We start from the raw sequence: 27,845 nt of genomic DNA on the forward strand, positions 1-27,845 counted from the left end.
TTTGGTTGACTCGAGAATTGCGGCGTGTTCGAATAGCAGATTAACTCAGGTTGTGGTCTTCGTGGTAGAGCAGTTTTGATTGGTGTTTGTTGTTGTAATGTTGCGTTTGCAATAAAGCCTGAGTACAGCAATTAAACTTGTGTATTTATTTGGTGTTGTGTGTGTTTGCGCTTGGTGTACTTGCACTTAAATTTGATAGGAGGGTATGGGATAAATGATTGTGGGCAAAATGGGGGGGCGTCTTGTAGGACATGGACGATCTGCAGTTTGGCAGTAGTAATGACCGTGTATGGGGATTCTTCAGTTTCTTGTGCTTGTGGTTTTTTATTAAAAAGATTAAACGATGACTTTTTGGAGTTTATTGTTTAGCTTTGTCGCTATATGAACAGCTAGTTGATTCTGAGATCGGGGGAGCACTACGGTTAGTGTTCGGATGTTGATTAGTGGCCGCAATTGTGATGTTATTGGTTGGCCCAAATGGGTGCAGTGATCACAGTAAAATATTTTAGAGTTAGTAAAAGATGGAAATACAATTATGAATAAGTTTAAAGTAGGTATACTAACTCGGATGGTTGCGAAGGGTGATTCTGGTGGCCAAAAAATCTGTTAATATTTTTTCAATTGTGTAATCTTTTAGTGCAAAAGAAAAAAATTTTGTGGATATTCAACCTTATTTTGTGAGTTGTTGTTGTTTGGCGAGTTGTTTCATCTCAAGTAACATTCGGCTCATCATATAATCAAGTTTAGCGTCAATTTTTACATTTGAGTGTACAGCACCAAACCAGTGTTGTCTTCTAAAGAAATTTTCAGATTTACTATAAATTGGTGATTCTTTTGGGATTGATTATCCGTTAGGTGGGGTAGTGGGGTATGGAGTGATAGAAGGTGCCTTATTTGGAATGGTTATATGTACTTCCTTACACTCTTGCAATGCTTTATCTTTGTCAAAATTAAAACCTTCATGGTATTGCATAAAAATATCTTGATTTTGTGTAGCGTAATAAGGGCGGTCCTCATTACATTTATAAAGAGATTTAGTGAGTATTTCAAAACGAGAAAGTGCTGATTTATCGTAAAGGTGGCTTTCAAAACGACTAAAGTACATTTGTGCATTGTGTTGGTGCCCAGTGTTAATTTTGTTATTTGAGAGCATTTCGATAAAATAGCGTTTTTGAAATTTAGTCATTCGTGCGTGATATCTACCGACATCGAAAAATCGGCAATGGATTCTTTGGTTCTCAGATGACTGTTGCTTTAATAGCGTGGTTTGGGGGACAGTAAACCCTACCAAGATCAGATTTAATACGCTTTCTACCGTACTAACTACTCTCTGACTTTACGTCAAAAATAAACGTGATGTTAATTGATTGAAGTGACCATCTTAATATATGGATGATATGATAATCGTGCTCTGGGTTTTTTTCCAGGACAGTTAGCCCTGGGATAATCTGGGATGTTTGGGATCCATTCGTGGTCTCAAGGATTATATACCATATTTCCGTGTTGGAAAGCAGAAGGGCAATAGCGATCGAGTTGAAAAGAGCCATGTTTGGCTTCGATATTAGCTTGCCAGATTGGATCGCTAAGAATATCAAACTGCATCATTTATGGTTGATAGTGATGTTTACTTACGAGACCAAGGCGTGCTAATTCTCTACGAGCTTCAAATTCTCTGGGAACAGAAAGGTCTTCGCATATTGTTAACATACCAACTATGGTGATCAAACCGGAAGCCTCTCGTAAGTGAGATTTTGCGGAAAAAACTTTCTTTGTCGTTGAGTTTTGCATGTAAGGCGTATGCGCGTACTTGAAGTATTCAAATTTGTGAGAAGATGGATACTTGAGCAGGGAAGTTTTGAAAGTCTGCAGGTTTGATCTTACATTGGCTAATATTATTGAGCTTATAATTCTGCAAATTTGTGATATGCTTTGGGGACCAATCATAAGGATATAATATTAAATCTTGAACTCTTGACTTGTGAGTTGAAAAAATGCAATTGGCACTTTTATTTGTTTGTTTGATGGAAAAAAGATGTGAAAAGAAAAAATAATCAAAACTATGATTAAATTTGCATTGGACATGTGTAAGATAGTCCGGAATGAGGACTAAAGAAGACAAAGTACCCTGCAGTGTTTTTTGTATATCTGTCAAACTCATAGTGCATTTCTTGGCAAATAAAGGATGATGGTTTTTTTACTTTAAAATTAGATGGGGCAGCGGCTTGTTGATGAAAGATTAGTTTGTTTTGTTCAACTACAATTTCTACAGTGAAAGAGATTTTAGATATTTTGAGTAAATTGCGAGCTCTTTGTTTTTGTACTGGTGTAATTTTGTATGACTTAGTGGTTTTTTGCTTTGCCCAATTATGTAATTGTTCACCGTTATTATGGTCACTAAAAAGTGCGGTTGGGGGAATTACAAATTTTGTGTCAATTTTTAGCGGTAAAGTTGGATAAGTTCTAGTAGTGCCGGGTTGTTTCCGAATACAGTGGTCAGAGTGTTGGTCCGTATCTGGGGTAGGATAGTTTGAGCTTAATGTGATAATAGGTGGTGTAAGGTGAATATTTAGTGGTAGTGAGCTTGGAAAAGAAAGTGATGAATTGACTATATTAAAAGAGTGCTTCCAGTGAGCTTTTGAAAGTAGACGCTCAATATTAGTTACTGGTCCTTGTGGCGGATTGAAGGGGTTGTTCGCAATTTGTGACGGGATTGGTGAAGAAAATTGGAAACTGAGTAGATCAGAAGCGAAAGTGTCAGAAATAAGACTAATATCTTGTGGTATATCGTCGATCTTAAAAAAAGTGTGAATTGGCTGTGGCATTTCGTAACTACTTGTCTTATTTGTGTTAGAAAAATTAATTGGTTGAGTCGAGAATTGCGGCGTGTTCGAATAGCAGATTAACTCAAGTTGTGGTCTTCGTAGTAGAGCAGTTTTGAGGGGTGTTTGTTGCTGTAAAGTTGCGTTTGTAATAAAGCCTGAGTACGGCAATAAAGTTTGTGTATTTATTTTTTGTTGCGCATGCTTTATGTGCGCTTATTTTTGATAGGAGGGTATGGAGGGTATGGGATAACTGACTGTGGGTAAAGTGGGGGGAGTGTCCAGTAGGAGGAGGATGAAATGGGGCAGTGATCACAGTAAAAAATTTTTTAGTGAGCAAAAGATGGAACTACAATTATGAGTAAATTTGAAGTAGGTATACTAACTCGGATTGCTGTGATGATTGAATCTGGAGGGAGGATATTTTGTAGATAGATGAGATTTAACAAATCAGTAGAAAAAGCTGTTAATAATTCTTCAATTGTATAATATTTTCGTGCAAAAGAAAAAATAATGTGTGGATATTCAACGATATTTTGTGAATTGTTGTTTGGCGAGTCGTTGGTATTGTTCATCCAAATTAAGGAATTCTTTGATATTTTTAATGTCGTACGTAATTTGCTTACCTGTCTGTTTGGTGGAGACTAAATGAATTTTCAGTGCTGTGAGTCTGAAAGTTGACGATAGAGAGTGGGCTGCTGTGAGCTTTGTTTCAACGTTGTGCTGCTTTGATCTAGTTGATATTTCCAATGTTGAATTGACCGAAACTAGGTTTGAATTGTACTTTGAGACAGTGCTTAATTTATATAGAAATTTAGAAATGAGAAAAGGAAAACTCAGAATTTTTCTAAGTTAGAAAGAAGAGATATGTGATAAAGAGAAGTTGAGAGAGCTGAAAGAGCGAGTAGTTAGAGTTTGATCAAAGAAAAAAGACGAGAAACAATTGAGGTGAAAGCAAGGTGGACTGTGAAGTGATTTTGGACGATGCAATTTAGCCTGACCACGAGTTTCCTTCGTGAAGAAAAAAATTACCGAGTCATATCTTGTTAAATTAATTAGATTGGGAAATTATTCCCAGACCGATCATTGGGTCGGCTACTTATTTAATTTTTGGTGGTTAGTTTATTTTCTTTTATAGTCGTGGTGAATGGCCTGTTTTCCCTGTTTTTCATTTCCGGATAGAGGGGTTTTTGTGTTTCTGCTAGGGTAGCAGGTGTAACGATAGTCCTTGTGCTTTGTTAGCTATGGGGAAGAGGTTTGTTATTTTTCTAATTGAAAGTAATTGTATTAGGGGGAGAGTATTGAAAGAACCACCTGAATTATCCCCTCAAAAGAACTGGGGGATTTTTTTCTTGGTGGACATCTTTTATGGGAAACTTAGAGTATTATGCTTGGTTTTGATCGGCTAACTAGAGGGAGAAAAGTTTAATGTGTGTATTGAATGTGTATTACATGTATGATTTAGAAATGCGTTGTGTGTGAAGCCCTAATTTTCGACTGTGGTATAAAGACTCTGTAGTCTTTTTTCGGTTGTTTTCAAAAACGGGCATCTCTTGTATTTTAGTTTTCCGAGTGTGCCTCGAGTATTTCAGGCAAACTGCAAGATAGTGAGGGGGAGGGTTCACTATTTGATGGTATGCCCGACTGCTGCCTAGACTGAACGAAGCAGATTTCGACTTCGTGATAGTCGGTTTTTGAGGATGAAGTCGTAAAAAAGAGATATCGGAAAAAATATTTCTCCTTTTATTCTTGAACAAATAAATTCCTTTGGGTAATACTGGACAATATTACTTCGATGGCGGTTTATTTGTTTTCCTGAAAAGTTCTCCAGTTTATACGTTACCAGTGTAGTGGTATCATTTAATTTATAGCGTCCAATTTTTTGTGGTTGGATCATATTTGAAATTCCAATTTGACAATCAGATTGGCGATTTATTGAAGTGCGTAAATGTTTATTCTGATTTAGCTAATTGTGTACTTCAATATAAACTTCAGAGTGTTTCTTTTCACGATTTAAGAACCAATGTGCAAAGGTTCCTTTTTGTAATTTTTCAATTTGTGACATGGGGAGTTTTGTGAAAGTTTACAGAAACCAGAACTAACTGTAGTGGAAGACAGGTCAAACATTATTGGCTCTTTGGGTTTTATGACAAAAAGAAGTTCATAAGGTGAAAGATTCATATTGGTTTAACCCTTGAATTAAATGTGAAAAGGAAGGTTTTTACTTTTTTGACCATGTGTCATATTGTTAATCTAAAACTGTGCCAAGAAACGTATTCAGTTGTCGATTATTATTTTCTACTAAACCATTTGACCATTGTGCATACGGTGTGCGTGGTTTAAATTTACATTATACATGCAGCTAAAATGCAAATTCGCCATTAATATATTCATTTCCATTATCAGTTACCAGAATATTGAGTATTTGGAATTTTACAATCCAATGGTCAAATATTACGCTTAATGTGTTTGCTGCATCATTTCTGGGGGAAAGGTGAAGAGCATCATAACGTGTAAATGCGTCTACGATAACATAAACGTAAGAGTTCTCATCTGAAAACGTAGAAATTGGACCTTTCGTGTCAATTGAAATACGGTGATTGAAGTATACACTTGCTGTTGTGTTCCGTGTAAGAACGGTTCATTGATTTTGTTTCAAAAATTGATGATATGAGACGAGAAGATAGAGACTAATTTCTAGTTGTACTTTGAAATAGTTGTCTTTTATTTGGAGACATATAGGAGAGTGTGTTGATTCTACAGTAGTGTCTGTAGTTACTGTGTTAATCCATTCTTTTGTTACAGCATAGTGGCACTGTATTGGTGATATTTGTTGATTGTGTCATGAAAAAATTTAACAAGTCAGGAATTTTGACCGTCCGTAGATGATGTTTGTCCTGTGTTGTCGTCGTAAGTGAACAACTTAATAGGTCTGGAAGTGAAAGGTTCTTGCCTTACGTCCAAACTATGTGTAATTTGGGGAACTTCATTAAGATCAAATGGAAATTGTAAACTCTGTGATTCGGTTTGTTCTTTTGTGTGAACAAAAAGAGAATAGGTTTGTGGTCAGTGAATAGGATAATAGAGTGTGGTGACCCTTGGGTAAGGAGTTCGTATTCAGAAAGTGCAGAGATTACTGCAGAACATTCGCGAAGAATGGTTGAAAGTCTGAGTTCTGTAGTGGAGAATAGGCGAGAATTTGCAGATACTGGTTTCATTTTTCCCAATTGATTTTTCTGCAGAAGTGCAGCTCAAATGCTATAGTTCGAGGCAACACACAAATTATAAAAAATTTTGTCGAGTTTGGAATTGCAAGACGTAGTGTTCCGTTTGTAAGTTCCTTTTAAACTATATCAAACGTTTGCTGGAGTTCTATTGTCCATTTAAATCTACCGTGTCTCTAAGTTGTAAATAGAATTGTCTGAGGTTGACTTAAAAATTAAAGATATGTTTAGAGATAAAGGATAAAAATCCAATCTATTATTCGTATTTCTTTTTTGTTTTTTGGTAGTTTTAAATAGTTAGTTAAATATAGTAAAACTCTATTTATCAAACTATTTAAAACCACCAAAAAGCAAGAAAGGAATACGAAAATTAGAGTGGATATTTATCCTTTATCTCTAAACATGTCTTTAATTTTCAAGTCAACCTCAGACCATTCTATTTACAAATTAGAGACACGGTAAAAGCCATAAGTTTTGGATTCAAATGGATGTATGTGGATATTTGAAGTCGTAACAATTTAACTGATTCTAAGAAAAAAAAGATTCGACTGGAGAAGCTTTAAAGTTCCCATTTTTGAGAACTTGGTGATAATTGTCTAGTGTCTGTAACATTCTGGCTGTTGTGGTATTTTAGATAAAAACATCGTCGAGATACGCGATGATTTTTTTGACGTATTGGTTGTTTAGATACACTGCTCATAAAGTATGAGAAGGCGGCTGGGTTGATAGAAACACCGTAAAACAATAGTTTAAAACGGTATTGTTGTCCTTTAATAACAAAATTGGTAAGTCGTTGTGAGGGTTTATCCAGTGGCATTTGGTTATACGCACTGTTCATATCGGCTATTGAGAAAACTGGTCCTTTTATCAGTGTGTGTATAATTTGTATTAGTTCTATTGGCCAACCACACATTGTTTCGTCAATTATTGTATTTAGTTGACGGGCATGTAAGACAATTTTAAGTGATTCTGCTTTTTTGTGGATAAAAAATGTATTCATAAAAGTGTGCCTTGTAGTAAGGGAATTTGTGTTTACCGGTGCAATTATTGCAAAAAAAGTTAGTATGTCGAATAAGTGTTTTACTCGTTCTTGTATATTGTGAAGGTATACGAGTGGCTCGTTGCGTTTTGAACACCTCTGTTGCTTTTAAACGTAGCTTGAGTTCCACCATTATTTGCCCTACATCGAATTTAGACGTGGTAGACGTGGCATAACAATATTCAGATTGAGTTTGATTTAGGAGTTGTGCTAGTTGTTCAAATTATGCGTGTTTCATATTAGTGTGTTCGAAATTGGAACATTTGGAGCAAACGTTTCTCTGTGTTTGTAAACTTAGAAGAGTCAAATGGTATTTGAAATGTTTTTTGTTGTGCTTGATATTGGCCTGCTTGGTGAAATTTCAGTAATATAATTTCTTAAGTGTTTTTGATGTACTGTGTGTAAGGTAATTAGAGGTATAGGCATCCATCAAGTCAACGAGGTCAATGATGTGACATCTCTTGGTTTGTAGGTCTAAAAGTGAGATATCTTGTTGTGCATATCCCATTAGGCCTTTTATAAGTGTCAGTGGTTGATTTAAATGATAATGGATGAGGATTTGAAAAAAGGATTGGTAAGGATATTTTTATGTAGTGGTATAATTGAGAAATCAGATTTTTTTTATAGTTCCATTTGCGTAATTGCTTTTACTTTCGTATTCAGTAAGTGAGTAGATTAGGAATCTATGTCCAAAAGGCTTAAAATATATTGAGTGAACTCCAATAACTGGAGATAATCGTGAATAATATGGTTTTGGTTTTGGGGAAGATTCAAAGAATTTGAATAACCTCGTTTCATAATTTGACTTCTAATGTGTGAGATACACATTTTTTTGTTTCCAGATATTTTTTAGGAATGGTGTGCCTAGAATATTAAACTTAGTGTTCGAAACGTGGAAAGTAATTGTAAAGTTAATGCTTTGATGAGTTCTGTATTCTGTTATATCTGGATAAAGGGTAAGTTTTACAATTCCGTTTGACTGTAAGTTAGAATAATTTGCTGCGTTTGATACCTTCAACTGCAATTTGTGTTATTCTTGAATTTTATTCAAAGTATCATTATTTATTACGTTAACTGTAGCTCCCGGGGCAATTACAAATCAGTTTTGAGATCTGGTGGGGAAAGTTTTTTTTTATGGTCGGCTTTCTGTTGTGTAAAGAGTTTAAGTGGTAGCATCCAAATGTTAGTTGTACACAATGTGTTCCTCTTTGAGAGTGTTACATTCATCCTGACAGTCAAAATACTCGTCTTGTGTATCTCGGTTGAGTTCTAAGAGTAAATCATGAAAGTGTTCTTCTAAAAGTTGTTCTTCTGAGACATTTTGCGATTCCATTTGTTCCTTGTTAGACGTTGTGTCGTCCATTTGTTCTTGGTCTAGAACGAAATTAATGTAATTTCGTACATTTCGGAGGCTTTTACGTGAAAATGGTTATCGTGAACGATTTCCATCTCTACTGTAATTGGGTGATTGTGGTCTACAATTACGATAGTGTTAGTGTTATTTTTAAAGTTTGCTTTTTTATGAAAAGTCTGTGTTATCGGGAATGGTGAACCCGTTCTGCTTGGTGGTTCAAGGTTACTATTTCCATATTATGGTTTTAGGTTTGAAAATGGGATTTATTCGGTCTTCTATGTCGAGAAGATTCTCGAGTTACCCTACTACGGCTTGGAAGATTTTGGTTTCCTTTCATTGCCTGATTAAAAAAATAACTTTGAAATTAAGGCTTTTCCAGTGGTTTTATGTATCTTTTTAAGGGGCAAGTGGAACTACTGTGTCCCGATTGTGAACATTTTTTTACAAAATTTAAGGAATATTGGTTTCCCTTTAAAATCGGATCAATTGAGTACTTGTGCCCTACTACATTGATACCAATTTCAATATCTTGATCCATAGTGCGTACATCATCTATTGTGAGATTATCTTTATCCATAGATACATTTTTTATGCATGAAGATAGAGTGGAAATTGCTATTATTTTATGTCTGTCTATATGTTTTCTATTGATGTCTTCCTAGTGAATATTTGTCAAACAATTGTGCAAATGAAAGCTGTGGCTCCAATCCTGTTGATTTGTGGTTACCAATCTTTTTCAGAGCTATTCTAGCTAATTGTGGATCTACTGGTCTAACAAGTGCGTCATTCATCTGTGCATTTCTCTTATCTGGAGCCTTATTAACATCTGCTTTCCTAACCCTTTGTTCAAATAGAAGTGCTATTGTTTATATTTTTTCTCCCGAGTCACTTGTTAAGCTTTTTAGGAGTATCTTCGCTTATGTTTGTGACAGTTGGCTGTCAAAAGTCTTGTGAAATTCTAGGCAGAAGGCCTTCCAGTTCTTTTTTTCTAGGGGTAAATGTGAGTACCATTGCTGTGCCGGGCCATTTTGGGCTGTTTGTATCATAGCGTTTCGTTTAAGAACCTATGCTTCGTGGTACGGTGAATCAATTTGTTCAGCTACTGCTGTCATGACCATGCTCGCTGTGATAGCGATTGAAAAACTTTTCTGTATTTTATGTGGGGTCATTAACATCAAACGTTCTTAAAGACTGCTGCATGGGTACTGAGCCTCCTAAGTAAAGGTATATCATTTGTGCATTGCGCCTAACAATTTCTGAAGGTGTTTGTGTAGACGCTGCTTGCAAATAGTAAGGAGTTGGTGCGTTTGTTGTCTGTTGAGTATTTTGTGATTTAAATTTTCTTACAAAATTTACTAATTGTTGGGGGGTTAAATGACAGGTGTTTAAAATGTCAGGCTCAGTGTTAACGTGTACTGAATTTTGTCTCTGAAAGCGTGCTAAAGTTTTGTTTATATTGGGTAGTAGTGGAAGAGTTGTATTTAGTGGATCCGAATTTTGTGCCAATTTGGTTGAAATCACAGGTTGTCTATTTGTGTGACTTTCCTAAAAATTTATGTTATTAGTGGTAATATTAACTACCTCGTGATTTTTTTTGTTGTTTTTATAGTTATTATTGTTATTATCGTTTTCAAGATCTATTAGTGAAAGAGTAGTCACTGTATGGATTGAAAAAATTGTAAAATGGTTTCGTTTAATTTAGGGTTCACCGGTTGTGAATAAATTATAGTATCCATGTTCTCTATTGGTGATGCTTCCTAGGATGTATTTGTATACTCTGTACTGTTTGTGAATGTAAATGATTGATTTTTAGCATTATAATTTTTAATTTCAAGATCATTCTGATCAATCTTTAGCTTTTGAATAGTTTCAGATTGTATTTCCAAATTGGAAATCAAATCGGATCGTAGATATGGTGTAATGTTTCTGGTAGTTGAGGGTATGTGCTAACAATAAGCTTTTTAGCCTTAAAAATATGTCTTACTAACCTTTTCCAAAATCTGTGAATATACAAGTATAAAAGTGTGAGGGAGTCTAATATCTCCTTTGGTGATAAATATGCGTTTTGGGCAGAGCTTATGTATGTTTTATAGGATTAGTGATACCTTCTATTTCCTCTCTAGCAATTTTGTGCACACTTTCTTTTTCGTGATTGTAGAGCAGCGGTTTTTTGTGTTGCCGCTAGGGTTTTTAGAAATTCAAATGATGATATTCTAAATGTACCAGCTCTCTCAAAGGGTAAGGAGTATCTCAAAGTGTATAGGATAATAGAGTGTGGTGACCCTTGGGTAAGGAGTTCGTATTCAGAAAGTGCAGAGATTACTGCAGAACATTCGCGAAGAATGGTTGAAAGTCTGAGTTCTGTAGTGGAGAATAGGCGAGAATTTGCAGATACTGGTTTCATTTTTCCCAATTGATTTTTCTGCAGAAGTGCAGCTCAAATGCTATAGTTCGAGGCAACACACAAATTATAAAAAATTTTGTCGAGTTTGGAATTGCAAGACGTAGTGTTCCGTTTGTAAGTTCCTTTTAAACTATATCAAACGTTTGCTGGAGTTCTACTGTCCATTTAAATCTACCGTGTCTCTAAGTTGTAAATAGAATTGTCTGAGGTTGACTTGAAAATTAAAGATATGTTTAGAGATAAAGGATAAAAATCCAATCTATTATTCGTATTTCTTTTTTGTTTTTTGGTAGTTTTAAATAGTTAGTTAAATATAGTAAAACTCTATTTATCAAACTATTTAAAACCACCAAAAAGCAAGAAAGGAATACGAAAATTAGAGTGGATATTTATCCTTTATCTCTAAACATGTCTTTAATTTTCAAGTCAACCTCAGACCATTCTATTTACAAATTAGAGACACGGTAAAAGCCATAAGTTTTGGATTCAAATGGATGTATGTGGATATTTGAAGTCGTAACAATTTAACTGATTCTAAGAAAAAAAAGATTCGACTGGAGAAGCTTTAAAGTTCCCATTTTTGAGAACTTGGTGATAATTGTCTAGTGTCTGTAACATTCTGGCTGTTGTGGTATTTTAGATAAAAACATCGTCGAGATACGCGATGATTTTTTTGACGTATTGGTTGTTTAGATACACTGCTCATAAAGTATGAGAAGGCGGCTGGGTTGATAGAAACACCGTAAAACAATAGTTTAAAACGGTATTGTTGTCCTTTAATAACAAAATTGGTAAGTCGTTGTGAGGGTTTATCCAGTGGCATTTGGTTATACGCACTGTTCATATCGGCTATTGAGAAAACTGGTCCTTTTATCAGTGTGTGTATAATTTGTATTAGTTCTATTGGCCAACCACACATTGTTTCGTCAATTATTGTATTTAGTTGACGGGCATGTAAGACAATTTTAAGTGATTCTGCTTTTTTGTGGATAAAAAATGTATTCATAAAAGTGTGCCTTGTAGTAAGGGAATTTGTGTTTACCGGTGCAATTATTGCAAAAAAAGTTAGTATGTCGAATAAGTGTTTTACTCGTTCTTGTATATTGTGAAGGTATACGAGTGGCTCGTTGCGTTTTGAACACCTCTGTTGCTTTTAAACGTAGCTTGAGTTCCACCATTATTTGCCCTACATCGAATTTAGACGTGGTAGACGTGGCATAACAATATTCAGATTGAGTTTGATTTAGGAGTTGTGCTAGTTGTTCAAATTATGCGTGTTTCATATTAGTGTGTTCGAAATTGGAACATTTGGAGCAAACGTTTCTCTGTGTTTGTAAACTTAGAAGAGTCAAATGGTATTTGAAATGTTTTTTGTTGTGCTTGATATTGGCCTGCTTGGTGAAATTTCAGTAATATAATTTCTTAAGTGTTTTTGATGTACTGTGTGTAAGGTAATTAGAGGTATAGGCATCCATCAAGTCAACGAGGTCAATGATGTGACATCTCTTGGTTTGTAGGTCTAAAAGTGAGATATCTTGTTGTGCATATCCCATTAGGCCTTTTATAAGTGTCAGTGGTTGATTTAAATGATAATGGATGAGGATTTGAAAAAAGGATTGGTAAGGATATTTTTATGTAGAGGTATAATTGAGAAATCAGATTTTTATTTTATAGTTCCATTTGCGTAATTGCTTTTACTTTCGTATTCAGTAAGTGAGTAGATTAGGAATCTATGTCCAAAAGGCTTAAAATATATTGAGTGAACTCCAATAACTGGAGATAATCGTGAATATTATGGTTTTGGTTTTGGGGAAGATTCAAAGAATTTGAATAACCTCGTTTCATAATTTGACTTCTAATGTGTGAGATACACATTTTTTTGTTTCCAGTTATTTTTTAGGAATGGTGTGCCTAAAATATTAAACTTAGTGTTCGAAACGTGGAGAGTAATTGTAAAGTTAATGCTTTGATGAGTTCTGTATTCTGTTATATCTGGATAAAGGGTAAGTTTTACAATTCCGTTTGACTGTAAGTTAGAATAATTTGCTGCGTTTGATACCTTCAACTGCAATTTGTGTTATTCTTGAATTTTATTCAAAGTATCATTATTTAATACGTTAACTGTAGCTCCCGGGGCAATTACAAATCAATTTTGAGATCTGGTGGGGAAAGTTTTTTTTATGGTCGGCTTTCTGTTGTGTAAAGAGTTTAAGTGGTAGCATCCAAATGTTAGTTGTACACAATGTGTTCCTCTTTGAGAGTGTTACATTCATCCTGACAGTCAAAATACTCGTCTTGTGTATCTCGGTTGAGTTCTAAGAGTAAATCATGAAAGTGTTCTTCTAAAAGTTGTTCTTCTGAGACATTTTGCGATTCCATTTGTTCCTTGTTAGACGTTGTGTCGTCCATTTGTTCTTGGTCTAGAACGAAATTAATGTAATTTCGTACATTTCGGAGGCTTTTACGTGAAAATGGTTATCGTGAACGATTTCCATCTCTACTGTAATTGGGTGATTGTGGTCTACAATTACGATAGTGTTAGTGTTATTTTTAAAGTTTGCTTTTTTATGAAAAGTCTGTGTTATCGGGAATGGGGAACCCGTTCTGCTTGGTGGTTCAAGGTTACTATTTCCATATTATGGTTTTAGGTTTGAAAATGGGATTTATTCGGTCTTCTATGTCGAGAAGATTCTCGAGTTACCCTACTACGGCTTGGAAGATTTTGGTTTCCTTTCATTGCCTGATTAAAAAAATAACTTTGAAATTAAGGCTTTTCCAGTGGTTTTATGTATCTTTTTTAGGGGCAAGTGGAACTACTGTGTCCCGATTGTGAACATTTTTTTTACAAAATTTAAGGAATATTGGTTTCCCTTTAAAATCGGATCAATTGAGTACTTGTGCCCTACTACATTGATACCAATTTCAATATCTTGATCCATAGTGCGTACATCATCTATTGTGAGATTATCTTTATCCATAGATACATTTTTTATGGATGAAGATAGAGTGGAAATTGCTATTATTTTTTGTCTGTCTATATGTTTTCTATTGATGTCTTCCTAGTGAATATTTGTCAAACAATTGTGCAAATGGAAGCTGTGGTTCCAATCCTGTTGATTTGTGGTTACCAATCTTTTTCAGAGCTATTCTAGCTAATTGTGGATCTACTGGTCTAACAAGTGCGTCATTCATCTGTGCATTTCTCTTATCTGGAGCCTTATTAACATCTGCTTTCCTAACCCTTTGTTCAAATAGAAGTGCTATTGTTTATATTTTTTCTCCCGAGTCACTTGTTAAGCTTTTTAGGAGTATCTTCGCTTATGTTTGTGACAGTTGGCTGTCAAAAGTCTTGTGAAATTCTAGGCAGAAGGCCTTCCAGTTCTTTTTTTCTAGGGGTAAATGTGAGTACCATTGCTGTGCCGGGCCATTTTGGGCTGTTTGTATCATAGCGTTTCGTTTAAGAACCTATGCTTCGTGGTACGGTGAATCAATTTGTTCAGCTACTGCTGTCATGACCATGCTCGCTGTGATAGCGATTGAAAAACTTTTCTGTATTTTATGTGGGGTCATTAACATCAAACGTTCTTAAAGACTGCTGCATGGGTACTGAGCCTCCTAAGTAAAGGTATATCATTTGTGCATTGCGCCTAACAATTTCTGAAGGTGTTTGTGTAGACGCTGCTTGCAAATAGTAAGGAGTTGGTGCGTTTGTTGTCTGTTGAGTATTTTGTGATTTAAATTTTCTTACAAAATTTACTAATTGTTGGGGGGTTAAATGAATATTCTGGTTGTTTTTTGATGCTGGTTGACTAGATGTGTTTAAAATGTCAGGCTCAGTGTTAACGTGTACTGAATTTTGTCTCTGAAAGCGTGCTAAAGTTTTGTTTATATTGGGTAGTAGTGGAAGAGTTGTATTTAGTAGATCCGAATTTTGTGCCAATTTGGTTGAAATCACAGGTTGTCTATTTGTGTGACTTTCCTAAAAATTTGTGTTATTAGTGGTAATATTAACTACCTCGTGATTTTTTTTGTTGTTTTTATAGTTATTATTGTTATTATCGTTTTCAAGATCTATTAGTGAAAGAGTAGTCACTGTATGGATTGAAAAAATTGTAAAATGGTTTCGTTTAATTTAGGGTTCACCGGTTGTGAATAAATTATAGTATCCATGTTCTCTATTGGTGATGCTTCCTAGGATGTATTTGTATACTCTGTACTGTTTGTGAATGTAAATGATTGATTTTAAGCATTATAATTTTTAATTTCAATATCATTCTGATCAATCTTTAGCTTTTGAATAGTTTCAGATTGTATTTCCAAATTGGAAATCAAATCGGATCGTAGATATAGTGTAATGTTTCTGGTAGTTGAGGGTATGTGCTAACAATAAGCTTTTTAGCCTTAAAAATATGTCTTACTAACCTTTTCCAAAATCTGTGAATATACAAGTATAAAAGTGTGAGGGAGTCTAATATCTCCTCTGGTGATAAATATGCGTCTTGGGCAGAGCTTAGGTATGTTTTATAGGATTAGTGATACCTTCTATTTCCCCTCTAGCAATTTTGTGCACACTTTCTTTTTCGTGATTGTAGAGCAGCGGTTTTTTGTGTTGCCGCTAGGGTTTTTAGAAATTCAAATGATGATATTCTAAATGTACCAGCTCTCTCAAAGGGTTGTAATTGTGTCGATACTCCGTTAGGGCATTCAAATAGTGTTTCTGATAATGGATTAGAAAAAGCGACATAATTGAATGAGATATAAGTGTTTGTGAGAGGGTCACAAATAAAAAGAATTGAGCTTTTGTGAGTTGAACTCCGTATAATTCTATTAAATATGAAAGGAAAGCGGTCCGTCAGACTTGTGGAGCTTTGTCCGGTAACGAGAGGAGAGACTGTCGCTCTACTGCAAAATAGCGCTATTTCAGTTGTTTTGCTGCATTCAGAAGTAAATTTAAATCGTCTTGATGTTAATATGGGGTAATTTTAAGGGGTAGGAATTCACTCATGAGACGTTTGTTCTGTTGTGGAAGAACGGCTAATTGTAATAATTGTAATTCTTCGTAATGTGTGTCCATTTTTGATGACGTTTGGCAAGTGTGACTGCTCATTTTATTAATTTTAATCTATTTAGGTTATTTTCTGAACTATTTGTTGGGATTGTGTTCCTCGTTTTTTGTAAATTTGAAGTTCAAAAAGAGTATAAAGTTTTATAAACTAGCTCTAAATTTTTTCTCAAGAGAGAATAGTGTGTTCTGTGTGAGTTTTTTTACGGTTGGATTTTGTTAAATCACTGGTCGCACCAGATAAGGCAGACCGGAGATGGGCTCCTTTTACAGCCTTAAGGTATCAAGAGGTAGGGTTACATATTTCTGCGCGCGAAGTAAGCTTACCTATATGTCTAAGACTAACCGAATCAATAAGACACAGACGATAACCTTCTATTATTACGGTGGTAATACAGTTTAGCACCGGAGTCAAGTGTATGCACATGGTGTATCTAAGCTAACAGACGGACTAGAGTTAGTGCTGCATGCGCTTTATATAAGAGAATAGTGTCTTCTCAGTCTCTGATTGGTTGGAGGTATACGTCGAGTATTTCTACTGCTAGACTAATCATTGTCGATATTCAAGAGCAAGATCATAATTAAGAAAAACTTATTGAATGTTAAGATAACAGCTTTCACATGAAATTAATCTGTTGCTATAAGCAAAGAATGTTACAAAGAAGCAAACAATCTGGAAAACTCCTTCAATCACTTGAATTAAGTAAGCCTCGATGTTTTTGAAACACAAACATTATAATTTCCTGCTGAAAGAACCACAAATTAACGCATATACTGTCGCTTATAAAAATGACAGTATTGTTCAGGTACAATTCGATACTTGAATGATCACATAGAAAGGTTACTACTTTTTCAAAAATTGTTTAATCACGCAGTTAATTTGAAATTAAATATACATACTCTTGAAGCAAAAAGCTTAACAATTATTAATTTCAATTGGAAACCATATTTTTCAGATGACCCCACAAAAAGATTTAGATCAAATCGTTTCGATTCCTTTTTTCACTATTTGTTGGAGCTATTATTTGAAAAAAAAAACCAAGCACAAAATCAGTTAAAGAAGTTAAAAACCTTGTTAAAGAATTGATGACTCAAATAACGACAACCAGGAGGCTTGCTATTATGCGCTAATGTTCCGACACTGCTAAACAAAACTGTTAGCTTAAATGTCTACCACGTGAAGCAGTGATAAGAAGCTTTCAAAAAGATAGTGCGCCAAGTTAGTCACTTAACTTTTGATAGATTCTCAAATAAGAACAGGCGAGTATACAAATAAGGTCAATATCCGTGAGATCTGTTGCTATTTCACTAGTGAGAACTAAAAATGAACTGAGCAAATCGTTTCGTTGAAAGACATAAAATCAACGCTACCACATTTTAAGCAGAAAAAAATCATAAACAATCAATTAGTCTTAAAATAAATTAGCTTGTGCGCACAACCATAAATCTATATACTGAGATTGCAAAATCTTGTTGGATAAATATTGCAAAATCTTGGGATTGCAAAACCCAAGTTGGATAAATATGAGGAAAGCTGCATAAATCGACCGATCCTATTAAAAGACTGCTCTAACAACGCATACAATACAATAAGAAATAGCGATATGCAAAAAATTCAACTGAGTGGTTTGTTTGGTCTTGTTTGTTGCGTGATCAGATAGTTGCGACAAAATTTGAAAGACACGGAGAAAAAAACAAAGAAAAAATTTTCTCGATTTTAATCTAGGGAATTGAGTACATAAATGACTTGGTTATATGCATTCTACAATAACAACAATTTTGCCAGTCAACAAGTCAAAATAAGAAAAAAGAAATGAAAAAGAGAAACTTATCCTTTCAAATATTATTGACGCTAAAATTACAAAAATCTTTTTAGACTTTCTGAAAAACGCATATGTTAAAAAACGACAAATAAAAATAATTCACTCAAAAAAATCACAAAATAACGATTTGGAAAGTTTTGGAAAACCAATAGCGACAACAGTGATGAAAACATTTAAGTATTCTTTGAAATCGTTGGTCATGCCATACAGTTTTAATAGAGAAAATCGCAAACATCAGTTTCTAATTCCACTGAGCCACAAAATGAAGAAATTAGCAACAGTTGCAGAACATCAAAATTAATGCTAGATTAAAAATCAACTTAATTCAATTTTTAGTGAGCGATATGAGTTAAGACAATCTATGTTCAAACTAACTCCATTGCCAAAGCAACTGCCCGACAAAACAAAACGGTTCGAAAGTAAATGGGTCTTTTAGTCAATATTTTTTGCCTAAAATTAAAATCAATAAAAGGATTAGAAAATAGCAGAAGGATTTTCTGACTGCTGTTGTTGAGATTTAGAGACAAGAAACAACAATTACGATCAAAACCAAGATAACCCACTTTCAACAATTTTTACCAGATAATATCAAAGTCAAACAACCAATAAAACACCAGTGAAACTACTAAAGAGCTTCAAAAGTTGACAAAATACCGTATATTGGGACACATTTTTTTCAAACGCCTGTTAATAAATTTGAGAACGATTAATATCACTGCAAGAAAGTCAAAAATCAACTAAAAACATTCAATAATTTCAGCTACAACTTCCTCGAAGTCAATCTGGACTTGTGGAGAATCATACTAAGTGATAAAGCGACAGAATAAACAAACAAATAAAATAAAATCCTATTTTCAGACAGAATGAATTTCACCAATACGATTTTTAATCATATGAAAAAAAAATTAAACTTCATTATGAGCTCAAAAATATGGTTGTTCTTGAAAACAAGTAGTAACACAACAAAAAACAAACAAATGCTAAAAATTATCTTGTGGAACTCAAAAGTAAATAATTTGTAGAACTTATTTTTTGAAGTAACTGTTGTCAAAGACAGAATTTTTTTAACCATTAACAAAAGCCCTTAAATAAATTTGTTTAATTATTTTTAGCAGCCGTTGAGCTTTCTCTTGTATCGAACTAAGTGGTGAAATTAAACATAAAACAACATTTGTCATCAAAACTCACTTATTCTCTAAATTTTCAAAGTAACAAATAGTTTCAAATAACAAAAACATTACAACAACTTGACTAAGAAACCAAAACAAAACAGGTTCACATAGGTTTCGATAGAATGCCATTGATAAATTTCAGAAATTTTTTAAAGCAGCGTGAAAACACAAAACAACAACTGCCGTCAAAGTTTACAAAATCGTTAAATTTTTTTTTCAAAAATCTGTTGCCAAAATCTTAAAAAGGTAGTAGTAAAAGTTGAGTTATCAATTAAAATAACAGCATCTATGCAGTAAAAAACTCATATATCCTTTTTATGAACATTTGTCAAATAATTACCTGAATACACGACTAATACGGATAATTCTTTAAGGCTAATAAAGAGTCAAATTGCCGCACGATAGAAATCACTACTCTAAAACTCGAAAATAAGTGCACCTACCAATATCTGAATCCAAATGGAAAATTGTTTTTGAGCATTTATTGTCCTAAAGCCACTCGCTATTTTGCTTATAACAGTATTTGAAATTAGAAGCTTCGCAATTGAATTAATTAGACTTTATTTTTTTTTTAAGATTGCTTTTCATTTTCTTACACACAACTAATTTGTTAATTTTTTTTCAATGTTTTTTGATGAAATTATGACATATTTTCATCATACAAGGAACGTAATTCCCGGGACCCTTTCGTCAAAACAAATTATGTTAAGTGAAATCAACCGCGTTTATCATTGAGATCACCGCAACAATCATCTGTCAACCAAGTTATGTGAAACACGTGATCTGTACCACATCGTCTGAAGTTTCTTAAACTGTAATACAAGTTTTGTATGAATGAAAATTGTTTCAATGTTTTAGGCTTGCGTGGATTGGTCCTAATTTGTTTTTCATTTTTAAAATACTTTAAAGAGAATAAACTAACTATAAATCATGTATTCCAAGCTTTTCTAGTGTCGTTTTGTGTCCTGGAGCATTTTTTTTCATTTTTTTACTTTCTGTCAAATTGTTTCTTTTGAAAATTATTACTGTGATGGTTTAAAAGAAACATCAAGAAATATAAAAGTTTTCATTATTAAAGTTTCAAAGAACGAAAGGAGAATTTACCTGACGAACTTGTTCCTGTGTCGATAAGCAAGGGCCACAAATTTAAACTCGATTCTGATTTTGACTTCGCGCTATCATTATCTTATTGACCTATCAATCAGATGTCAGAAATAGATTCTCCCACCCACAGAAACCTGATTCTTACATTCACCGACCTCCAATTAATGAACTCGATTGTATCTAGGCCATATATGATTCTCATGAACTGATGATGAAAATAGAAAGTCCCCTCTGGGATTCGGAACTAAGATCTATTCACATGTCAATCAAGTAAATTTTTTTTAGGTAATCTTAATTTTCTTTGTATATTTTCGCATAGATAACTACTATAAATACGAACTAAATTTTATATATTTTGGAATCCAATTTTTAGTTTAAAGTTCAACTTATTGAATTCTTTTGACCCGTGTTATCGAACACGACAATTACGCCATATCTGTGAAACAGCACATTCACACTGTTTTTTAGTTCCAATTAAAGATATTGGGTCAAAAAGATCAAGCAATCAAAAAGTTTATCCTGAGTAATGTTATTATAAATAAGCAAATCTTTTTCAATGATTTTTTCATTGCCTGTCTTAATGCTCATTAGTGTAGGAAAAATGTAGGTTTTAATTGATGATGCCGAGGTTAGCTGTGACACGGTTATCGACGAAATTGAAACTAGACTACACTAGACAGACATAATCAAAGGTCATCATCATCAGTTTTTTAGAGCGTAGGCCATTTGTAAAGCTTTTGAGATATAATTTACTTGTTTTACCGAGACTCCTTTTAACTGTAAATCCATTCATATCTTTCCGTCTAATGGCTTCTTCGAAAAAGCAAAACGCTGTTTCTTTGAAGCAGCACATGCAAATTGTTCTTTTTTTGGGGCCAACTGAATATTATCAGTTCGAAAGGAGCAGACACATAAAAGGTTCACCTCGAGTATCATATTTATAAATATGCATACATCTGTTTCAAATGTTTTTCTTGCCTGTTCTAATGCTCAATTATTTCAAAATAAAATATGTTGCATACTTAAATGAAAGGTTTCAAGTCAAAGCTACATTACTCTACAGCCGTTTTCATCGCTTGAGCTATAATTAGAATCATCTTGATTTTTAGTTAGTTTTATTGAAAGCAACGATTGATAATTGTTGTCTCTGATGGCTAATATTGTTGGCTGATAACCCTAATTTCAAGATATTAAAGCGGAGTTAAGCTACTCAATTGACCTAGCTTTTTGTCTTTAAATCTATGTAAAGAAAGTTGATTAAATAATCCTTTGGTTATTATTATTACAAAAAAAAGCATTGACGTACTTCATTTTCCATTCCAAAAATTCTGTCTATCTCTGCTCATCAATAATATAACTCTTTAAATGGAACAGAAATAACCCAACCGTCGCTTTAAGGACTAAACTTTGAGAAGAAAGTCGCTCTTTGATTCTGTCGTCTTTCATTTTGTTTGTCCCAAACCAGCCAACGGAAAATGAGAGCCATCAGTGCCCCAAATATGTTGCCATTTATGCAACTTTGAGGGTATAGGAAGTAATAGGAGCACACTCACGTGGGCAATCACAAATTGGCGTGACGCAGTCCCAATGATTGATCTGGGCCCACCGTCATTTCCTTTCAACTCATAGCGCCCATATTGTCCTCACTTACCAATACTTTTCCAATTTCAGAATTGATCTCCAATTTTTAGCGGATACAATATAGCGTATTTTGTGATTTAGATGTTCAATTCCGCAGGTAAGCAATCTGTTTTCTGAAAAATTAAACCTGAAAATTTGATTAAGTGAGCGGTTTCAGAATCGGGTAATCCAAAAAGACAACAAATTTTAATATCTTTTCAAACAAATAAATGTTCTGTTTCCTGGTCGAAAGTAGCGCTTCGTTTTTTAAGATTCCATGAGATTGATTAAATGATAACGTCGACATGAGCTGATTAGAGAAAACTTAGTGTTTGGCGAAATTATTTGAGCTATGTTGGTGTACCTGGTGATTAGGTAGTGTACTGCCCAGGTCGAGGTGTGCGTTAATGATCAGTCCCATCAAGACTATATTCAGCCATGGCCAGACTGACCCAGACAAAAATCAGCCATGATTAGACCTTAGCCCGTTTTCGATTCGCGTCCGTTTTTACCCGGTTTCTGATGTTGTCATGATCAGATGAACAACACGCAATATTTCAGAGCATTGTGTATTTCGCCTCTTAAAATGAAATTTTTTAGTACTCATAAAGCTTCACAAAAAGTCCCGAAGCTCAGTTTGGACCACATTCTGTGATGATTTTTTCGCCTTGAGATTATTTTTTAAGATTTTTTTTCGATGTGCAGGCTGGAAAACAGAGGGGAAAAATACTATGATTTGTGACTTCTATAAAAAACGATGAACTCAACTGGTAAAGTCCGGTTCTCGACCAATCATTGTTTTTTAAAAATTTTTCCGTCCGAAACATCAATAGAACCCTTCTCACTATCATCTTGAATGAATCGTTGAGTTTTTTCTGCACTCGCTCGCAAACATTCGTGGCCACTGATTTAAGATCCATACGATGAGAAATAAAGTTATGAGTTCCTCTCTCATTCGATGAGACGTTAAAAACTCATCAGTATTTGGTTGGTGACACAATATTTGACGAGTACTCCCATCTAAGTGTAAGACAAGGATTCAAATGTTATCTTTCGATTCGTATGTGCCTATAAATTCGAATCTTCAGCAATCAGCATGGTTGCTGACCCGCGGATTGTTGTAGCAAAGGCTGCGTAAGATAACCTGGTTTAGCTACAGATAACTCTTCAGGCTCAAAACTTCTATTATCAACCAGAATAGTTAGATACGTCTTACAAACTGTTTCTGAAAACACCTCAAACGACTTGAATGCCAAAGGAATGAAATCAAATCCAACTTTGCAAATTCTCTAGCGTATTATTCCCATTTTTTGTCTGCAGCAGCCGATAAAATGGAACCACTTGTTTCCGCTTTAATTGCAAAAAAGCTTGGTTGAAAGATAGAGGCTACGGTAACATACAAAGCTGCTGGCCGAGCCGCCTTCCAGACAGGTGGAAATATGTCGCCCGGTCAAAAGTTGTGGTCAGATAGTAAACTTTTCTGCTCACTGATGTGGGACAATTGGCCTCCTGAGCAAGCTCATATAATTGTCTCGTATGAAACTATGACGAGCGATCATATCTACCATACCAAGGCATGACACGGCTTGATCTCTTTTTACATTTAGGGTCCCAGCTTGATAAAGTGGACATTTTCTCTCATTTTGGTACAAATTAAGACACGGTCGATTTTTAAGAGCAACACGGTACTCATTCGCACATAAATGTAGCCCCAGAGCTGGAATGGGGCCACAGTAAACCAGGCACCTGATTGTGGTAGTGAAAGAAAGAGTAAATGATATTTTTATCTAGTGGAATTTTGTCTTCTAAACAAGTTTTCATGAGCTGAAATATCAAGTTATATTTCGAGTGATGCGCGGTCAAAGTTTCAGATAATTTTTCAATTGTTATAACAGACGAGATGTCTTCAATTGGATTGCGGCCTGTTTTTCTACCAAAACAGAGGATCGGAAATCAGAGCCATTAAATGCTGCCTAAAGTTGATCAGCTGATCTTCTCATCCGAACACCGGTTTGTTAACTGGATCTTGCTTGTTAATGATCTTGCTTGATCTCCCGAAATATCTCACAACAAAAACTTCCAAAATGCTTTCAAAAGTTGCGCGCTGAACTGAAACGCGGGTTGGAAGGCTTTTATATGAATCTTCGTACGTCGGATTGATTCACATTTGTAGACCAATTTGGTAGCAACAGGACGATAACGAAAACTATTAAGATTAGATTGTGCATCCTTCAAATATGGTAAGTTGGCTAGAAATTCCACAATTTCATAACGCGTTTTAGTAAGCAATAGATATTAAAAGCATCAGAATACATAGCAGCTCCTGAAGTTTCAGTTCCATCTAAGCTTTTTATCTTGATCAAACTATCAATTCCGTTCATGCTTGCGACTGATTTTAGCTTGCACTTATCCTTACTGAGTTCCGCACTTCATTCGGCTACTGATACTTTTAGAATTTCTAACGCTTTACACAGATAGTGCTCAGTTCCTGCAATAATTCGTTATCAAGATTCCAGCAGTGTTGCATGAGGTTTGGTAATTTTCTTTTATTAATGAGAAGCCGAATTGTTAGAGAAAACAAAAGTGGACCCAATTGATCTCTGTTGCACTCCAGCATGACAGTCAGCCGTTGATTTATTGAAGAGCAAATCACTATGCCGGGAGTAACAAAAGGAGTCAAAGTTAAAAATGCGATTTCAGTCCGGGCTACTCCTACACGAATTACAAAATCCTTAATTCAAAACCAACGGCCACCTTATATCCCAGTCTCGTAATCAGATGAGCTTTAATGCGCTAAAATAAAGACTCTGGTTTAAAAAATTTGGTAAAAAAATTAAAGAGTGCATTTTTAGCTCGTACTGAGCAGCATCAGGAAATCAGAAGTGCAAGATTGTAAACTAGGATTATGTTTTTACTGTTATTCCTTTTTTCTTACTTGCAAGAAGTTTCGATTTTCAACATAGTTAAGGGAAGGAATCTCGCTATCAGCGTCAACCCTGGTTCAGTTCCCATAGACAGTCTCATTAGTGATCACTTTGTCTGTTAACCAGATGTCAATTTGACCCGGAGTGATCAAATTTAGAGGTCCTTTTGGTCTCGAATGGTCTAGGAGGTAGGTTTGGTTGTTGACCTGAACCTGGAAAGAGTTCAATTATTTGTTGGCTCAGATTATATATAACACGGTTTCAAAACTGAGGGTCAGATGTTCGAGTATCTTGAACAACGTTTTCTTATGTCTGTAAATTGATTTGAGCCGACTCAGACACGTCTTCAAAATGACTTCAATCAGCATACAGGCCAATTATTGAACCATAATTGCATCTGCAATTGTCAATCACTGATTTGCAGTTCAGACGTTACTCGATTATTCTCGATGTTAATTTTTATGTACTTTAAATGTCAGTAAATCCGTAATCCAATAACCAGTTACAGCAATTAGTTCAATATGAATAGATAATCAAAGCCTATTCCGTGGGGAAAAAGCCAAAAATGAAGAAAAAACTTACAGCGATACCGATCCCCCTCATTTTAACACATTTGTTGATTACGTAACATCAATTACCTTTCACCGCCTGCCCATTAAAACCTGATTTAAGCTGTGGACAACTTCAAATTGTCTACTAAAAAAATTTAAATTGTAAATTGAGTTGTGAAAATTTGTCATTATACAAGGACACTTAGCGAAGACGTTCTTCAATATCGTTGGCCCTTCTATTTGTTACAGTGCCAAATATTTAAAGAAACAAGGCGGCTCGGTAATGTGCAATCGCACATAAAGTTCCGACCCCGCTCATCCACAATTTTGGCATAATTGTCTACCAAATGAGGAACAGACAGAAAAACACAAAAAATTCAAGTGTTTTTCAAAAAAAACTGGTGTATGAACGAAAAGATAGCCTCCAAAGCAATTAACTCAATGGAGTAAAAAATGATGCATTAGATTGATGAGATACGCCGATATTAGGAAAGCGAGCGAAGACGAACGGCAAAATCAAAGAACAACAACAAACATGATTTACATCAAAAAATTTATGTCAGTTTTAAAAACCAAAACTTAATAACAAAGTCAAAATAGCATCAGATAAAACTGAAAATAAACAAAAAAACTTGGAATTAACTAGAATAAAAATGGTTTTTCACCAGTTCATAATAAAGCTTGGTAACAATTAGACAAAAAAGAACAGAAACTTTAAAGTTAGAAAATTCGCTGAAAACAATTAATTTCAAAGTAATGAAAACCGTTAGGAATCAACTAAAATATCCCATAGGTTTACAATTACCAATGCTTCTATAGAATTCTTGGTATTCAATTTTTTGTGCAACTACAAAAAGAACAACAAATAAACAACAAATTAAAAATCAAACAAAACTTGCCAGAAAATGCTTTGGAAGCCAAAAAGCCATACTTTGGCCCCAAAAATATTTGACTGCACTTTTTGCGAACACCGATACTGTATTATCTGCCCCTCATTAATGAAAATAAACAACAATTAGACAAAAAAGAAAAAAACGCAAAATTTGTAATTTTTTTTTCTTTGGAAAAAAATTTATTTCCATAGATATGAAAGCCATTAATTGCAAAATGAAAAAGTTGAATAGGTTCGTCCATTCTCCCAAAGGACGCATTTGGGACCTGCAATTATCCAGAATATGTCTTACGTCTATGAAAAGAACGTCAAATATGACAAAAATAAAAAACTCATTAACTTTTTTTTGTGAAAAACCCGTGTGGAAGCCAGTAGTCATAACGAATTCTCTTAAAACATTAGATTTTGTGACACCAATCCCTTTTGACACCTTCCTGTGAAATATATTATTTGACCTCTCAATAAAGAAACTAGGTAACAATTAGACCAAAAAGAAAAAAGCAAGATTATGTAAAACTTGTTTTCTTTGGAAAAAAGATTATTTCCAAAGACATGAAAGCCATTAATTACAAAATGAAAAAATTGAATAGGTTGGTATATTCTTCCAAAGGAAGCATTTGGGACCTGCAATTATCCAGAATATGTCTTACGTCTATAAAAAGAACGTCAAATATGACAAAAATAAAATATTCATTTACTTTTTTTTGTGAAAAACCCGTGTGGAAGCCAGTAGTCATAACGAATTCTCTTAAAACAATAGATTTTGTGACACCAATCCCTTTTGACACCTTCTGTGAAATATATTATTTGACCTCTCAATAAAGAAACTAGGTAACAATTAGACCAAAAAGAAAAAAGCAAGATTATGTAAAACTTGTTTTCTTTGGAAAAAAGATTATTTCCAAAGACATGAAAGCCATTAATTACAAAATGAAAAAATTGAATAGGTTGGTTTATTCTTCCAAAGAAAGCCCTTGAGACCTGCAATTAACCAGAACATGTCTTACGTCTATAAAAAGAACGTCAAATATGACAAAAATCAAAGATTAATATACTTTTTTTTTGTGAAAAACCAGTGTCGAAGCCAGTAAATTCATAACGAATTCATTAAAAACATTAAATTTTGTGACACCGATCCCTTTTGACACCTTCATTTGACAAAAAAAATGTCATCTCAAACCTTTAATTAACGAGACCAGATAACAAACAGACAATAAAAGGAAAAAAATTGCGAAGCTTAAGTGTTTTTTTTATTTTGGAAAACAATTGTTTTCAAAGTCATGAAAGCCATTATCTATCTTCTAATATCAGAACGTCGGCTCATCTACTCTTCCAGGAAAAGCAAATGAAACCGGGTCATTGTACAGGAAATTAAATACGACTAAAAAGACAAAGTAAAAACGACACTTAAAGACAAAATTAAAAAATTCATTTAAATTCATCGAGAAAGTATTGTCGAAGCGGTAAAGAACCAAAATCTATATCTTTAAGGATTTAAATTTTAATAATTGTACGTTATTTTGAACGCGAAAAGTGTGACATATGAACTGACAATAGCGTGATAATTTGACAAAATTAGAAAACATGAAAAATGGGCAAAAACCTAAAAATTAAAAAAGTTTGTGAAATCTAATAGTATCAAAGCCAGAAAACCATAACTTAAGGCATAAAACCGCAACCGAGATTAAATTTGATTTCAGCAGAAAGAAAGAGCACTCTTTGATTGCTGAAACTAAGCTACAACTTGACCAAAGTAAGAGAAAAACGGAGGCAAATTTCAATAAGCCATTTTTTTATTTAAAAATCAAATATTTTAAAAGCCAAAACGATCATAAACGACCACAAGCAATCAACTAG

The 27,845-nt window shown here is 34.3% G+C and overlaps 1 protein-coding gene across 4 annotated transcripts in view; it reads left to right on the plus strand.

The window, feature by feature from the left end:
• The window catches only part of LOC142358743 (somatostatin receptor type 5-like), a 93,704-nt gene that overhangs the window by 18,362 nt on the left and 47,497 nt on the right, over nt 1-27,845 (plus strand). The window contains exon 1 of one of the 4 annotated variants that reach the window (XM_075410301.1): nt 21,102-21,739. The exons of the other annotated variants lie outside the window; for them this stretch is intronic. The gene's annotated coding sequence lies outside the window, so the exon portion shown is untranslated. Of the gene's footprint in view, nt 1-21,101; nt 21,740-27,845 lie in introns of those variants that run through there. 4 annotated transcript variants of the gene reach the window in all.

Source organism: Convolutriloba macropyga, chromosome 2 (assembly GCF_964194025.1).
Source record: "Convolutriloba macropyga chromosome 2, txConMacr16.3, whole genome shotgun sequence".
NCBI classification, from domain to species: domain Eukaryota; kingdom Metazoa; phylum Xenacoelomorpha; order Acoela; family Convolutidae; genus Convolutriloba; species Convolutriloba macropyga.